This window comes from Pogona vitticeps, chromosome 2, assembly GCF_051106095.1.
Source record: "Pogona vitticeps strain Pit_001003342236 chromosome 2, PviZW2.1, whole genome shotgun sequence".
NCBI lineage: Eukaryota > Metazoa > Chordata > Lepidosauria > Squamata > Agamidae > Pogona > Pogona vitticeps.
Genome location: NC_135784.1, coordinates 66,356,444 through 66,373,934, shown reverse-complemented (window position 1 = coordinate 66,373,934; position 17,491 = coordinate 66,356,444). Strand labels below are relative to the sequence as shown.

Here is a 17,491-nt window from a genome sequence, read left to right as displayed (position 1 = left end):
ATCTGCCACTGACTTTGATACAGAAATAACAAATGTCTGTATATACATTTTTAAAAAATGGTTTTGACATAGTTCTTATACAAGAACATTCAGTCAGGTTTTAAAAGACTGTATGCATGAGACAAAGTTCTCTTTAAACAAAGGACTCCCATAACTGTAATTTATTTTCTTTCTCAATGGTCCATAGAATATAATGTACTACGCCGTAATTTTCAATGTACTGTAGCTGGAGTAGAATGCCTTTGCCTTACTTTTTAAAATGACCTTAGAGTTTTTCCATCATTAAGAAAGACTCAAACTGCATATACATTTGCATAGTTGAGTGATGCCATCATGTGTACCCTCAAACTGGAACAAAATGAAATGCATACAGCAGAGGAAGTGATCCTCAGAACGATCAATAATAAACTATTTTCTAGAGCCTTTTAGCCTTGGCCATCACAACAGCTACTGAAAGACAAGAGCGCATATTTCTGTTAAAGCTCTTGAGATTTGTCAGGAATTACTTTGGCCAACAAAAGGTTTTGAAATGTTAGGTCTCTGGCCTTATAGAAAACACCAGCTCCTAAAAATCTCCTATTTATTTATTTATTTATTTATTTATTTATTTATTTAACCGCGCCATTACCAATGATCTCTGAGCAGCATATAACAATATTAAAACTTTAGAAAAATATTAAAACCATTAAAAATACCCAATATTATAATAAGGTAACGGTAAAGGTTCCCAGTCATGTCCAATCTAGGGCGTGGTGCTCATTCCCATTTCCAAGCCATAGAGCCAGCATTTCTCTGAAGACATGTCGTCATGTGGCCAGCACGACTAGACACGGAACGCCGTTACCTTCCTACCAAGGTGGTACCTATTTATCTACTCTCATTTTTACATGCTTTCGAACTGCAAGGTTGGCACGAGCTGGACAAGCGACGCGAGTTCAATCCGGTGTGTGGATTCGGAATGCTCACCTTTCAACCTTACAGACCAGAGACTTTGTGATTTAACTTGCAGTGCCACCATGTCCCTTTAATAATATCCTATATTAAAACCTCCTTCATGGATTGCTGCTCCTTCATGGATTGCTGCCTCCTTCATGGATTGCTGCCTTGTCGTGGCGAAGGGGCTTGAGTAACTCAGAGAAGCTATGGGCTTTGCCGTGCAGGGACACCCAAGACGGACAGGACATAGTGGAGAGTTCCGACTAAACGCAATCCACCTGGAGTAGGAAATGGCAAGCCACTCCAGTATCTTTGCCAAGAATGCCCCATGATCAGAAACAAAAGGCTAAAAGATATGACGCTGGAAGATGGGCCCCTCAGGTCGGAAGGCGTCCAACATGCTACTGAGGAAGAGTGGAGGACAAGTACAAGTAGCTCCAGAGCTAATGAAGTGGTTGGGCCAAAGCCGAAAGGACGCTCAGCTGTGGACGTGCCTGGAAGTGAAAGGAAAGTCCAATGCTGCAAAGAAAAATACTGCATAGGAACCTGGAATGTAAGATCTATGAACGTTGGGAAGCTGGAGGTGGTCAAACAGGAGATGTCAAGAATAAACATCGACATCCTGGGCATCAGTGAACTAAAATGGACAGGAATGGGCGAATTCAGCTCAGATGATTATCATATCTACTATTGTGGGCAAGAATCCCGTAGAAGGAATGGAGTAGCCCTCATAGTCAACAAAAGAGTGGGAAAAGCTGTAATGGGATACAATCTCAAAAATGATAGAATGATGTCAATACGAATCCAAGGCAGACCATTCAACATCACAATAATCCAAGTTTATGCACCAACCAGCATTGCTGAGGAGACTGAAATTGAACAATTCTATGAAGATTTACAACACCTTCTAGAACTGACACCAAAGAAAGATGTTCTTCTCATTCTAGGGGACTGGAATGCTAAAGTAGGGAGCCAAGAGATAAAAGGAACAACAGGGAAGTTTGGCCTTGGAGTTCAGAATGAAGCAGGACAAAGGCTAATAGAGTTTTGTCAAGAGAATAAGCTGGTCATCACAAACACTCTTTTCCAACAACACAAGAGGCGACTCTATACATGGAAATCACCAGATGGGCAATATCGAAATCAGATTGATTATATTCTCTGCAGCCAAAGATGGAGAAGCTCTATACAGTCAGCAAAAACAAGACCTGGAGCTGACTGCGGTTCTGATCATCAGCTTCTCATAGCAAAATTCAAGCTTAGACTGAAGAGAGTAGGAAAAACCACTGGGCCACTCAGGTATAATCTAAACCAAATCCCTTATGAATACACAGTGGAAGTAAAGAACAGATTTAAGGAACTAGATTTGGTGGACAGAGTGCCTGAAGAACTTTGGATAGAGGCTCGTAACATTGTCCAGGAGGCAGCAACGAAAACCATCCCAAAGAAAAGGAAATGCAAGAAAGCAAAGTGGCTGTCCAACGAGGCCTTAGAAATAGCAGAGAGGAGAAGGGAAGCAAAATGCAAGGGAGATAGGGAAAGTTACAGAAACTTGAATGCAGACTTCCAAAGAATAGCAAGGAGAGACAAGAGGGCCTTCTTAAATGAACAATGCAAAGAAATAGAGGAAGATAACAGAAAAGGAAAGACCAGAGATCTGTTCAGGAAAATTGGACATATTAGAGGAACATTTTGCGCAAAGATGAACATGATAAAAGACAAAAATGGGAGGGACCTAACAGAAGCAGAAGACGTCAAGAAGAGGTGGCAAGAATACACAGAGGAATTATATCAGAAAGATTTGGATATCCCGGACAACCCAGACAATGTAGTTGCTGACCTTGAGCCAGACATCCTGGAGAGCGAAGTCAAGTGGGCCTTAGAAAGCCTGGCTAACAACAAGGCCAGTGGAGGTGATGGCATTCCAGTTGAACTATTTAAAATCTTGAAAGATGATGCTGTTAAGGTGCTACATTCAATATGCCAGCAAGTTTGGAAAACTCAACAGTGGCCAGAGGATTGGAAAAGATCAGTCTACATCCCAATCCCAAAGAAAGGTAGTGCCAAAGAATGCTCCAACTACCGTACAATTGCACTCATTTCACACGCTAGCAAGGTTATGCTCAAAATCCTCCAAGGTAGGCTTCAGCAGTATGTGGACCGAGAACTCCCAGAAGTACAAGCTGGATTCCGAAGAGGCAGAGGAACTCGAGACCAAATTGCTAACTTGCGCTGGATTATGGAGAAAGCCAGAGAGTTCCAGAAAAATATCTACTTCTGCTTCATTGACTATGCGAAAGCCTTTGACTGTGTGGACCACAGCAAACTATGGCAAGTTCTTAAAGAAATGGGAGTGCCTGACCACCTTATCCATCTCCTGAGAAACCTATATGTGGGACAGGAAGCAACAGTTAGAACTGGTCATGGAACAACTGAGTGGATCAAAATTGGGAAAGGAGTACGGCAAGGCTGTATATTGTCCCCCAGCTTATTTAACTTATATGCAGAATACATCATGCGGAAGGCTGGACTGGAAGAAACCCAAGCCGGAATTAAGATTGCCGGAAGAAATATCAACAACCTCCGATATGCAGATGATACCACTCTGATGGCAGAAAGTGAGGAGGAATTAAAGAACCTTGTAATGAGAGTGAAAGAGGAGAGTGCAAAAAACGGTCTGAAACTCAACATCAAAAAAACTAAGATCATGGCCACTGGTCCCATCACCTCCTGGGAAATAGAAGGGGAAGATATGGAGGCAGTGTCAAATTTTATCTTCCTGGGCTCCATGATCACTGCAGATGGAGACAGCAGCCCTGAAATTAAAAGGCGCCTTCTTCTTGGGAGGAAAGCGATGACAAATCTGGACAGCATCTTGAAAAGCAGAGACATCACCTTGCCAACAAAAGTCCGAATAGTCAAAGCTATGGTTTTTCCTGTCGTGATGTATGGAAGTGAGAGCTGGACCATAAAGAAAGCAGACCGCCGAAGAATTGATGCCTTTGAATTGTGGTGCTGGAGGAGGCTCTTGAGAATCCCCTGGACTGTAAGGAGAACAAACCTATCAGTTCTAAAGGAAATCAACCCTGAATGCTCACTTGAAGGACAGATCCTGAAGCTGAGGCTCCAGTACTTTGGCCATCTCATGAGAAGAAAAGAGTCCTTGGAAAAAACCTTGATGTTAGGAAGGTGTGATGGCAAGAGGAGAAGGGGACGACCGAGGATGAGATGGCTGGACAGTGTCTGCGAAGCAACCAACATGAACCTGACACAACTCCGGGAGGCGGTGGAGGACAGGAGGGCCTGGCGTGCTCTGGTCCATGGGGTCACGAAGAGTCGGACACGACTAAACGACTAAACACAACACACATATTAAAACAGTCAATTTATCATTAATAAATCCTGCTGCTCATACGGCCAGCTAAAGAATACTATTTATTTAAAATACTGTCTAAACAGAAGGGTCTTTGCCTGGCTCTGAAAAGTGAAAAATGTCAGAGCCAGGCGGATCTCTGCAGGGAGGGTGTTCCAAAGTTGGGGGGCAGCAGCCAAGAAGGCCCTGTTTCAACATGCCATCCCCCTCACCTCTTCCAGGGATGGCACCTTCAGAAGGGCCTCCTGTCCTAATTATTGGCGGGATGCTCCATTCATTTGCTGTTCATCATTATTCATTATTTCTGATACAAGAACCTGAAATATTAACCAAAGTCAGCAAATACAAACATGGTCCTACAACTGCTTAGTCATTTTGTTACTTCAACAATGTGCACAAGATCTTACATTGGGACAGATTAGCTTTTTAATGATATGGGTGTATGAGCTCCTGGGTAGTTTTTTGACGCTGCAAAGATACATACATAAGTCAAACATACATGTGCACACACATACACACTTGAAACATGATTGTCAACTCTGAGGACAGCTCACCAGGACACTCTTCTTTTTGCTAATTCATCATTTGATCCACACACAAAATTGATTTGCTATATTATAAAGATTATTTGAAGCCAAAATATCAATGAATGAATGTACAGTGAGTACAGTTAAACCATTTTTTCTTCTCAGAATACCCATTACAGTGGTGCCTCAAATTACAACCTTCCCTACTTACGACCATTTTGAGCTACTACCAGCTCCGGCTGCAAAATTTTGCTTCGACTTGTGACTGGAGCATTGAGTAACAACCAAATAAAGGCAGGGGAAAAAGGTGGGAAATTCAAACCATTGGTGGTGAAGAGGATGCTTCTTTGTAGCTCTTTTGCCCCAACAGTTAGGGAAAGGGATGAAGCAGCAGGGGGAGGCAGCGGCGGGGGGGCAGCAGCGCTGCTCCACGGGGCTGATGCCACTGCTGCTGGGTCCTGGTCCTCTGCCTCGGCATGGGGGTGGAGAGGGCCTGATCCTGGGTCCTGGAGGAAGGGTCCTCCCTCGCCTCCACCTCTGGCATGGCACTCAGCCCTTGGCCCTGCCTGAGCGGCAGGAGGCTCGCCCACCGGTGGTGCCCGACGTCACCTCCTGCTCCTGCACTGGCACCAGCTCCAGTGGTTGCTCACCAGGGCAGCTGCATCAGGTCTCGGTGCTCCTTGCTGCCCTCTGCGGGGGTCACCGCTGCCAGCTCCCTGAGCAGCAGGTGGCTCTCCTGCTGGTGGTGCCCAATGCCGCATCCCATTCCAGCACCGGCTCCAGCAGCTGCTCGCCAGGGCAGCCGCGTCGGTCCTTGGCACTCCTCGCCTCTCCTCAGCATGGGGGCACTGATCCCAGCTCCCGGAGGCACCGCCAAAGGAAGTCATGTGGCCGAGCAAGCGCCGCTGCCACTCAACAGCCTCTTATGGGGATGCAGAGGAGGCTTGGGGCTGCCTGCTAAGGTAAGATGCTGCTTTTTGGTTTTTAAAAACTGTTCTGGGTGGGTTTTGCAGGGTGATTTTGGGCTGGGTTTCTGTGTTGTGTTGTTTGTTTTTAGTTTTTGGTGTTTTTTTTCCCAGTCCCAGCATGGAACTTGCTCTGTTTATTTTTGGGTTGTTGAGTTTTTTTTGCCCAGTCCTAGCGCATTCCTATGGGGCTTGCAGTGTTTTATTTTTATTTTTTTGTTGGGGTATATACTGTATATATATATTTTTGCTGGAAAGGATTAATCACGTTCCCATGCATTCCTATGGAAATGCATGCTTCAACTTACAACCATTTTGAGTTACATCCATCTTCTGGAACAGATTATGGTTGTAAGTCAAGGCACCACTGTACTTCTTCCCAGATAGAGTACTGATGGTTTAAGAGTATCTTTCATGCAAATTATGCTTCACTAATATAACTTCAAAAGGCTAAGAAATAACTCTACAAACCTTACTTGATACACCTTTGTATTTATACTGAAGTGTTTGCTTTTTATTCTGCTTTGAATGAGCACCACTGAATTAAAAGCCTGTGTCCTATTCACATATTCCACAAATGGACCTCACATTTCCATTTGATCCCTCAGAAAAAAAGTGCCTTTAATGTATTAAGTTCTACTGCTAAATAGCTCTTGCACATTAACAATTACAGCTAATTTTAACCAAATTGCTTCCTTTAAGCAATAGAATCATTAAGAAACTTTCTCCATTTCCTTTCACAAGGAAGTCTTAAATCACTTGCTTTCCAGGGTGGAAACATTGTCCTGTTTGCCACAAGAACAAAAAAAGAAAACTACCTCCTATTTCTAGGCAGAATGAAGGGAAACAAGACTGTGAAAGCACAAGTGCAGATCATTCACTGTGTCAGTGGTTTCATTTTCTAGTTGTTGTTGTTCTGTTATATTTTTGCATCCAGTTGGGCAGAACTGGTAGAACACCACCACAAACTAAGATTAAGCTAGGATATCAAGTAAAAAATAATGGACCCCTCTTCCTGCAAGCAATTTAGCAGAAGTAGGAGTACAAAGACAGAATTAAGGTAAAGAAACCATGATTTAGTGTCATCTTCAACCTTGCCAATTCTTTTCCTTGAAAACCAATGTTAAATGCATCTTTAAATGACTTCCACAATATTTAGAATGCCTAGCTTTACTCAAATTTACAAACAGAATGCCAAAAGATCAAATAGTATAAGTGAAGTGTTACATTCCATGATACTGCAGGATTCTGGCCACTGACTTTAGCAGTGAATGGCACAACAATTTAATGGGATTCATATTACTGGGAATAAGTCAATAAAAAGAACAATGCCACCTCTCATACTGTCCACAGTTCAGTCCTTTTATGACCTTATAAATTCATTCTCTGCGCAGGGATTTAGGGGTGAAAAAAATGTGGGACAACACCCATCTTCCTTTCAGTGGCAGATATCATGCAAGACTACTTCCCATCAACCAACTTGAATCGTCATCCTTAAGAGCCACAGTCCATGATTGGCAGGTTTGAAATGCCGTACTATCAACAACTTGTGCCCAGGAAACAAACAGTCCCTTTGTTTTGCAGCCATTTATTTATTTATTTATTTATTTATTTATTTATTTATTTATTTATTTATTTATTTATTTATTTATTTATTTATTTATTTATTTATTTATGTATTTATTTATTTATTTATTTATTTTCTATCCCACCCATCTAGACCATTTATAAATATTTGCCATGTAATCCATCACTTATGTCTAAGGAAGTGGACTTGTCCACAAAAGCTCACATTAAACTATAACAGTTTTTAAGATGTTACAATATGTTTGTCTATATTATGTTTTATTTTTCTCTTGTGTTTAGTGATATGAGAGCCTATGATGTCACATTCTTTGTTCTTTATGTAATACAGTGTTCCATGGTTCAGAGACTAAATAGTGCAAGGAGGTGCGAAGTCTGATGTAAATGTCTCTAATTTTGTAATCAGAAGTCTCTCGTAGCACCTTTAAGATTAGATAGTTTTTATTTACTTCAGATGAATGGAATGGCTGTATCTCTGGAGCAAATTTAAAACTATTGGAAGGGAAGTTGTGTCCTGGGTGAAGAAAATATTTACCAGACAATAAGTGGTGATTAATTCTATCAAAATGGTGGTAATTAGTGTCTGACTAGTTGACAAAGGCTCAGATTATTGGATTAGTATATATAATGACACAGGAAACCCTGTATTCTTGGTAATTGAACTTCCTGATGTATTCTTGGTCAGTGGTCTGCCTTTCGAGTCTGTCCTATTTGTTAAAGATCTTATTCATCTGGAACTAAAATATTGCATTGCCATCTTTCCCTGAACACATCCTTCCTATCAACAGTTTTAAACTGCCCACAGTGACACAGCCACTACATTAATCTGAAGAAGTGTGCTTGCACACACAAAAGGTTATTAAAATAAAAAAGAAAGGTTACTTACCTGTAACCATGGTTCTTCGAGTGGACCTCTGCGAATTCACACATATGGGTTTAGTCTGCGCCTGTGCTGACATTCTCGGAGCATTCCAGAGCTAAAAGTAACAATTTTATGGGATGATCCCCCATGAGGCACAAGCTCCTCCCACCCAAGATTCCCCTCAGTTCCTGCAATTTGTCCGCTGGGCACGAGAGTTATACAACAATAAGATACCCGTGACGGACAGAGGGGAGGATGGGCAGGTAGTGTGAATTCACAGAGGTACACTCGAAGAACCATGGTTACAGGTAAGTAACCTTTCTTTCTTCTTCGTGGCCTCTGTGAATACACACATATGGGTGACTGGCAAGCTTACTTATTGGCAGGTGGGACGTCACGGTAGGAAAGATGGCAACACATTTCTGCCAAATCCAGTGTTATTGCGTGTACCTACGTGTAGCCAGTAGTGCTCTGCAAAGGTAGATGGCATGAATCATATTGGTGCACAGTAGATGTCGAGAGTCTCGATTCTACTCTGGATGCAGCCGAGGTAGACACCACTCCGTGGAATGAGCCTAAAGCTGATTAGACGGTGAGTCGTCTGACCGCTGGCAAGCCACAGATACAGTCTGGACCATCGATCTAGAGATGGATAGGAAGAAACTGGACTTTCGAAATGAAAAGAATCAAAGCATCAAAAGAGCCTGTCATCTGTTCAGAAGCTCTGGTAGTGTCCAGAGAAAATGCTGGTGAGCGTCTTACATAAATATTGTGGAGCATGTGCTCTAAAGGAGATGGTGGTGATCTGAAGAATGATGGTAAGATGAAGCATAGATAAACATGAAAATTAGTCAATTCGTCAGAATGAGACATTAAAGTAGGAAGTCACTTTATCAGGAAAATTGAATAACAGGTGGATCGAATCACAATCCAGCTATTTTGTGTGTTCCCTTGGCAGATATGACAGCCACTAGGAAGGCTGTTCAAAGTCAGTAATTTCGCATTTGAAGAGAAAATGGGCTCGAATGGCGGGCACATGAGTGAATTTAGAAAGATCTATAGACCATTGAGGAACAATGCGTTTACATGGAGGACTGGTGGTACCGAGTCCTGTGAAAAGATGTTTGACCCTAGAGTGAGACAAAAGTCCTACATACCAGAATAATCTGGTTAATGGGCAACAATAGCAGATGTATAACATTTTAAAGCATAAACAGAAAGCCAAGTAGGCAACATTTTCAAAGAAAGTTGGTAAGGTAGTTCTTTGTTTCAGTATATTTAATAAAGATTTCATTTATTTACACATCGACATCAAGTTGATGGTTTTCGAGCTTGATCGAGCACTGATGCCAAAGTGGGAGTATTTCCCAGGTTGCCAAGTTCATGAACGATAGACCCAGATGGTAGACCATCCTTCCCTCCAAAGTTAGGAGGTGAGGAACCTGAGGCAACTGACATGTGTCTGTCTATATTGATCTGAGACAGGCGAACTAGGACTACCTTGGTCATCAAGGAGGTATTTGGATCACGTTTGATTAGGAATGATGGTGATGGAAGATTGTCCGTAGGAAAAAAAAATGTATCGGAGGGAAGAGTTATGGCAGATTCCCTGTCCACTGCCATATGAACATGTCCCCGACAGTGTTTCCGTCCGCACCTGCACAGGAGCAATAAAACCTGTAGTTGGTGTACGGACCCCAGTGAATACATCGAAGGTCGGTACTTCCCAACGGTGACAGAACCGAACTTGCAGTTACTTGGATTAGGGATCCTCTAGTTGGTCAAAAAGAAAAGATACCACTATTGGAGTGGTTCGAGGCTGAGTCTGGATTGCTTTAGCACTGAAGCCGTGGAGGTCATGAATTTGGGGAGATGATTGCTAGTATATATATATTTTTAAAACAAACACTATAGTACCAGTACAGGTAGATGTCCATATCTTGCAGGGGAAGGTTATTATCAAACTGATGCCCTGTACCATCTGAAACACCTTGCAGATGTTGAAAAATTGAATGGTAGTGAAACCTTAGGAATTACTGATTAGATACTAGTGTTGAGGGAGGAATCTGAAACTTATGGTAGAATACACATGAAAAGATTTCTGAGACCAAGGATGGGACGGATGCCTCCGTCCTTTCTATGTATATAATAGCACAGAAGTAGAAGGCATTGCATAAGCCAGATGTAGGAACTTGGATTATGGAATGTTTGCCCAGGAGGCAGAGGTCTCTTCCTGGAGGATATAGACAAAAAGAGTAAGTTTAACATTACTCAAAGAGGAACAAAGACAATTATATAATGTAACCTTGAGAGATGTGGTGGCAGTCTTGTATGAACCGAAATGTCTGGGAGGCTGAAACTCCAGATATGGTTGAAAGGACTATGGGTAGAACTGAAAGAGGGATGAAAGGGCTGTCAGCCCGTATATAATTTAGCTGTTTTCCTATTCTGTGTTTAATAATAATAATAATAATAATAATAATAATAATAATAATAATAATAATAATAATAATAATAATAATAATAATAATAATAATAATAATAATAATAATAATAATAATAATAATTTTTCTAGTGTCACCAGTCTAAGACTGAAGAGACTGGTACCATGTAATGGAAGACATTCAATTCTGTCCTTTGTGTCCTTGATGAGCCAGTGGATCGTGACTAGGTGAGCCTTCTATAGATACTAAGGATGCAACAGTAGTTGAAGCCCTTTGCGTGTCTAGCAGCAATCCTGTGTTGCTTTGCTAGAGTCGTGGTCTCAGAGTGAGAATTTCTAAGCTCTGTTTTAATGGATTCCAAGAGAGGTAGAATCTGAGACCAAAATTGCTCCAGGTAGGTGCCTATCATGATTGATAGTTGGCCACATGGAGCAGAAGTGAATGAAGGGAATAAGTCTCCCTGCCAAAGACATCAATGTTTCCATATTCTTATTAGTAGGGTTCAGGAAAATCATTTCTTGTTTTGGATAAATTTGTTCTACAATGATAGAAATGGGACTGGAGTCATCCCAAAATTTCTATATCATTTTCTCGTACCTTGTACCTGTGATACATTCTTCCTAGATCTTTAATAGGAGGTGGCTTGGTGCAAGCATCCTTTATTACAGGGGTGTCAAACTCAAATTCATCGGGGGCCGCATCAGCAGTTTGGTCCCCATCAAAGGGCCGGTTGTATCTGTACTGATGGCCTTGCAAGGACCCCATCCGACTTGGTGGGAAAAGGAAGGAAGAGAAAGTGTGTGTGTGTGTGTGTGTGTGTGTGTGTGTGTGTGTGTGAAGGAAGAGAAAGTGCCTGTGTGTGTGTGAGAAAGAGAGATACAGGAAGAGAACGTGTGTGTGTGTGTGTGTGTGTGTGTGTGTGTGTGTGTGTGTGTGTGTGTGTGTGTGTGTGTGTGTGTGTGTGTGTGTGTGTGAAGGAAGAGAAAGTGCCGGGGTCTCTGTGTGTGTGTGTGTGTTTCTGTGTGTGAGAGAGATACAGGAAGGAAGAGAACGTGTGTGTGTGTGTGTTTGTGTGTGTTTGTGTGTGTGTGTGTGTGTGAAGGAAGAGAAAGTGCCGGGTTCTGTGTGTGAGAGAGAGAAAGAGAGAGAGAGAGACAGAGAGAGTTACAGGAAGGAAGAGAATGCGTATGTGTGTGTGAAGGAAGGGAAAGTGCCGGGGTCTGTGTGTGTGTGTGTGTGTGTGTGTGTGTGTGTGTGTGTGTGTGTGTGTGTGTGTGTGTGTGTGTGTGTGTGTGTGTGTGAGAGAGAGAGAGAGAGAGAGAGAGAGAGAGAGAGAGTTATTTAGTATATGCAACTCTGCTTGGATCTCACAAAAAAACCGCATTCTTCGGTCCTTTCAAATCCTCAGGCATTCCAATCGAGCAAGAGAGAGAACGGAATGTCAGGGAAGGGAAGGGAAGGGAAGCGAGCAACCAGCCAGCCCTCCCTCCCTTCTCTCCGCGGCTGGGTCAAACGGCCGCCTCCGACGTTACCCAACCGGGCCGGCGCATCGCTCCGCGTTCCCTCTTCTCTCCCTCTCCTCAGGGCCGCGCTGGCCGCTGCCTCCCGCGTCCCCCCAGCATCTCCTCCCTCCGCCTCAGAGCCCGGCCAGGAACTCCCACCGCTCCCCTTCCCTTCCCTTCCCCTCTGGGCGACAGAGGCGGCGCGGAGCCCCCTCCTCGCGCGGCCTTGGGAACGGCTCTCGCCTCAGGCCGAGAGCGAGCGAGGAACAGGCACGGGAGGGAGGGAGGGGGAGCGGGGGGCGGAGGGAGAGGAAAGGAGTGACAGTGCCACAGCCAATCGGAAGGAGGACGTAGCCTTGTTAACTTGAGCCATTTTTTCAATGAATTTACTCCGTGCAGGCACGGAGTAAATTCATTGGAAAAAAAAGGGGGGGAGGCTGCAAGGCTGGCGGCGGCTCCGCAGGCCATCAGTCGAGGTCTGGGGGGCCGGATTTGGCCCGCGGGCCTTGCTTTTGACACCTGTGCTTTATTAGCTTCAGCATAGTTAGTGTAAATGCTCAGCTAAGTGATGGCCGGGTCTGGAAAAGGCAGTTCCTCCATTCCCAATAGATGGGATGAGGTGAACCGAGAAGTGAGCTGTGCAAATGAAAAGAAGCACACTGAAGGTGACAGAGGATGATAATGGATCGCATCATATTGGAGGGAGATTCGTTCAAGGAGTGAGATTCAAGCTTATGTCCAGAATTGGCAGATTCGAAGCCAGGACTGGTTGTGCTTGAGCATAATGGGCCTCGACACAAGATGGATTGGAATTTGGAAAGCATCTTTTCCTGCCGAAGTGTTCATATGGTAGAGAAAAAGCAAGAACAAAAATCTTCTCCATGTTGAGGTCGATCCTAATAGATTCAATGTATATTGAAGATAGTGGCAAAGCTGGTAGCTACGATACAAAGGAGTCAAACGGACTGACTCCTGCGGGGTCAAAACAGTTGTATGAACGAGCCCCGTGAAACAATCATCCATCGATGATTCACCAGTCTCTCTCATGGTTGCTCATAGAGAGGGTGTGGTGAAACATGCTTCCTTTTCACTCTCCTCTCCTCATGAGATAGAGGAAGAGACTCAAGCTCCAACTCTGGAATGTCAAATGCCCGCCCTTATGTAGGGCTAAAAAGGGCCATGGCCGGACCGGATGGTAGCACAGTCACTGAATGGCCAGTTGGAGCAGAGAGGCTATCAGGCGATCCCGGAGTCTGTGCAGGTAGAGCTGGCACATCGTCTCCTCAGAGGCAAATTCGCTAGCCTCCGGCGAGGATTCCTCTGTTGATGTAGACGTAGATTTTAAGGACTCCTTGGCATTATCAGGTCCCCTACTATAAGGAGATCCGTGCGGCTGCACCTATCTGGGTAAGATGTAGCTTACTCAGGCAGAAAATCATTAATGTGCCCGAGAATGAAAATGAGAAGGCCGAAAAAGGCGGGAAAGGAGAAAGAAGTAAACAGTTGAAGTGTGTGTGTGTGGGGGGGGGGGTAAGCCAAATAGCTGGCAAGCAAAAAAGAAAACAACGCACGGGGGGTCATAGATTAGATAATTGAGAAGGGAAAGAATCCAATTTAGAGGGAAATGATCAATAAGTGAAGGGAAAAACCCTGTGGAAATAGCTCTATGACTCTGTAGAACTTTACAGCACGGCGGAAAAAAGGAACTGAGGGGAATCTTGGGTGGGAGGAGCTTGTGCCTCATGGGGGATCATCCCATAAAATTGTTACTTTTAGCTCTGGAATGCTCCGAGAATGTCAGCGCAGGCGCAGATTAACCCATATGTGTGTATTCACAGAGGCCACGAAGAAGAACATTTAGTCATGATACTTTGGGTTTTATTTACGCTACAATATACTAACACAGCTAACAAGTAGATTATATTACAATGCTAGCTAGATAGCTCATGAGTTATGCATCTGGTTGCAGAGTCAGAAATATGTAGTTTTATTCCTCACTGTGTCTTCTAGCCTTGAGCTACCTCTGTTTAGGCTACCTCAGTTTAATATTTTGGGCCAATGCCCACATTGAAACATATCAACAGAGTAATGAAAGGTTCAAATTTAACCTCAATGATCAAATTTGATAGTCACCAATCAATCAACTACAGGTCTGGCTGATTAATCTATCAATTTTAGTCATTTTACTAGATAATTCAATGTAATTTTGACTGAAAGGCACATAAAAGAATATATGCTAAAACAAAAGTAAATTTAAACATTAATCATGTTCCTTGGAATATTTCTGTGCTCTGGAGCAAAATGGAACATCAAACCAACAAAAAGAAACTATATGTTATCATGGAGGTGCAATTCCAATACTTTATCAGAAATCTGAGTTGGAAGCATAGACAGTTTAATGGCAAGATTTATCTATATTAATGGAACACAAAGCTATGGGACTGAATTTATCAGTTAATAACAATAATTATAAAGATGACACTCCTAAGAGTCACTATGTGGGATCAAGCCTTTATAATAATGCATTCCAGCAACTTAAACAACACACAGAGGAATAAAATAGGCCACTGGGTCATCAGGGGATTTGAAGCTTCATGTCATCAGTATGCAGATGACACTCAACTCTATGCTTCCTTTAAGCCATCTGAAATGGATACTGCCAGCTGACCTGAAAGCTGCCTGGCCGCAGTTCTGGAATGGACAATGAATTACAGGCTGAATCTAAATCAAGACAAGATGGAGATCAAGGATGAGGACTTAAGTCACACCGGCAACTTGACTAGGACTCAAGTTGTTTTGTTTTGTTATGTTTTGTGAAGATTCGGACTCAACTCACAACTTTGATCCATTTTTCCCAGTTGCATTTTCAAGTCCCTATTCTTTTAATGGACACCTGCAGGAAAGGGAAGCAAATGGTGGCAAACAACAGAAGAGGTAGCAACAGGGAGGGAGGGATTTTTGAGTGGGTGGGGTGTTGGAGGGTAAGGCACCCATCAAGGTGTAGCTGCTGCCAGCCTCAGTCACTCTGGTGCTTCCCTCCTTGGGCTTGCGACTGGAGGAGGGGGCAGTGGGAGGAGAAGCAGTAGCAGTACCCTCCAGGAGTGTGCAGCCACCCAAGTGGCTGGATCCATTCCAATTGGGGTTCAGGCCATGACTAAGACACTTCAGGTCGCCCTGCTAGATGACCTATTATGGGAGGCTGACTGGGGGAGTGTGACCCTGTTGGTCCTCCTAGACCTCTCAGCTACCTTTGATACCGTCAACCATAGTATCCTCCTGGATTGGTTATCAAGACTGGAGATTGGAGATCTAGCATTATGCTGGCTCCGTTCCTTGCTCAATGGCCAATGCCAGAGAGTTCAGCTTGGGGAAGTTGTTTCGCCCCCCTGGACACTACAATGTAGTGTTCCACAAGGGTCGATCATCTCCCCCTTGCTGTTTAACATCTACATGATGCCACTGGGAGAGGTCATTCAGAGATTTGGAGTTCACTGTCATCTGTACGCTGATGATACACAACTCTATCTCTCCTTTTCTTCTTCAGCAGAGGAAGCTGTACAGACCCTAGAATGTTACCTGGCTGTGGTTATGGACTAAACGAGGGCAAATAGGCTGAAATTGAATCCTGGCATAACAGAGATCATGTTATTGGGAGGGCATCCTTATTGGTTAGGGGGTCAGACTCCCCCTGAAGGATCAGGTGTGAAATTTGGGTGTGCTTCTGGACCTGGCCCTCTCAATGGAGAAACAAATCCTGGCTGTGGCCAAATCTGCCTTTTTCCATCTGAGGCAGGTTGACACACCTCCGTGCCCTTCTCGAAAGGAGATCCCTAATAACACTGGTTCATGCATTGGTAATTTCGAGAATTGACTGTTGCAATGCTCTCTACGTGGCATTAGCCTTGAAGGTGGTTCAGTAGCTGCAGCAAGTACAAAATGCAGCAGCCAGGCTGGTCACTGAGACATCTAAATTTGACCATATTTCACCTGTCTTGACTCGCTTGCACTGGCTTCCAGTCCAAATTCAAGGTATTGATGCTAACTTATAAAGCTGGATTTCGAAAGGGCAGAGGAACTAGAGACCAAATCGCTGGCATGTGCTGGATCATGGAAAAAGCCAGAGAGTTCAAGAAAAAGATCGACTTCTGCGTCACTGATTTCTCAGGAGATACATAAGGTGGTCAAGAACTCCCATTTCTTTAAGAACTTGCCATAGTTTGATGTGGTCCACACAGTCAAAGGCTTTTGCATAGTCAATTAAGCAGAAGTCAATGTTTTTCTGGAACTCTCTGGCTTTCTCCATAATCCAGCGCGTGTTAGCAATTTGGTCTCTAGTTCCTCTGCCCCTTCGAAGTTTGGTTTCTTCTTATAATGGTCTCCTTTAGAAAGGGAGATAAATATCCATCCCTAAGAGACGCATTGATGATATGAGTAGCTGATTCTATAATTGTCTTAGCTGATTTTAGGAGCCATGAAGAAAAGGTGACTTTGGCCGCACCAATACATTTTACAAATGTATTTTTCATTATGAATTCCTCATGAATCACAAGTAACAATATGATAACTCATTACTTTTTAATCATTTGGGTTTTAATAATAATAACAATAATAATACAATAAATGGCAAAAAATGGATATAATTGTCTCTAATGATGTTCCTAAAACATTATGAAATGAAATGAAAAAAGTACACTTTCCATTTAAAAGTCCTAATAATATTAGTAATTGTTACATTATTTTCTAAACTTCAGATATTACCTGCAAAAGTACTATATTATACGCAGCTTCATTAATTCTAACAAGTTACATCCAAGCTCCCTGTGTGCAAGAAGATGAAGGTAGGGAGTTAAGCAAAATTTTCTCTTACTCTCCTAGCTTTTAACACATTTGCTATTGGGGGGGGGGGGCAATGCTGCATGAAATATTTTGTTTTTTAATTGAGCGATACTTCACACACCTCCCTTATAATGTATCATTTTGCCCTGACATCTAGACATCAGTACTATTCATTTCACACATTTTTTCTTACAAGTGATTATTTTCTTTATATAAATGTGCATATTCTTCTGAACTGTATTGCTAAGTGCAAATGTACAACTAAAAGAACAATATAAAAGAGATAAATGAAGGCAAGTGAACCAAATATGCATGAGGGAAATTAAATTAAAAGAGCATAAGTACATTTATTGTGGGTTTATGTTTGAATCTTCCAAATCCAACAAAAGCCAATCTACTATTAGATGCAGTAGATATTTTTAAAGTATTACAAGGCTAGTCTTGGCACAGCCCAAGCTATCT

The 17,491-nt window shown here is 42.9% G+C and overlaps 1 protein-coding gene across 29 annotated transcripts in view; it reads right to left on the bottom strand.

Annotated features, from left to right (window-relative positions):
- The window catches only part of ERC2 (ELKS/RAB6-interacting/CAST family member 2), an 817,272-nt gene that overhangs the window by 539,373 nt on the left and 260,408 nt on the right, over positions 1–17,491 (bottom strand). The gene's annotated exons all lie outside the window — the stretch shown is intronic.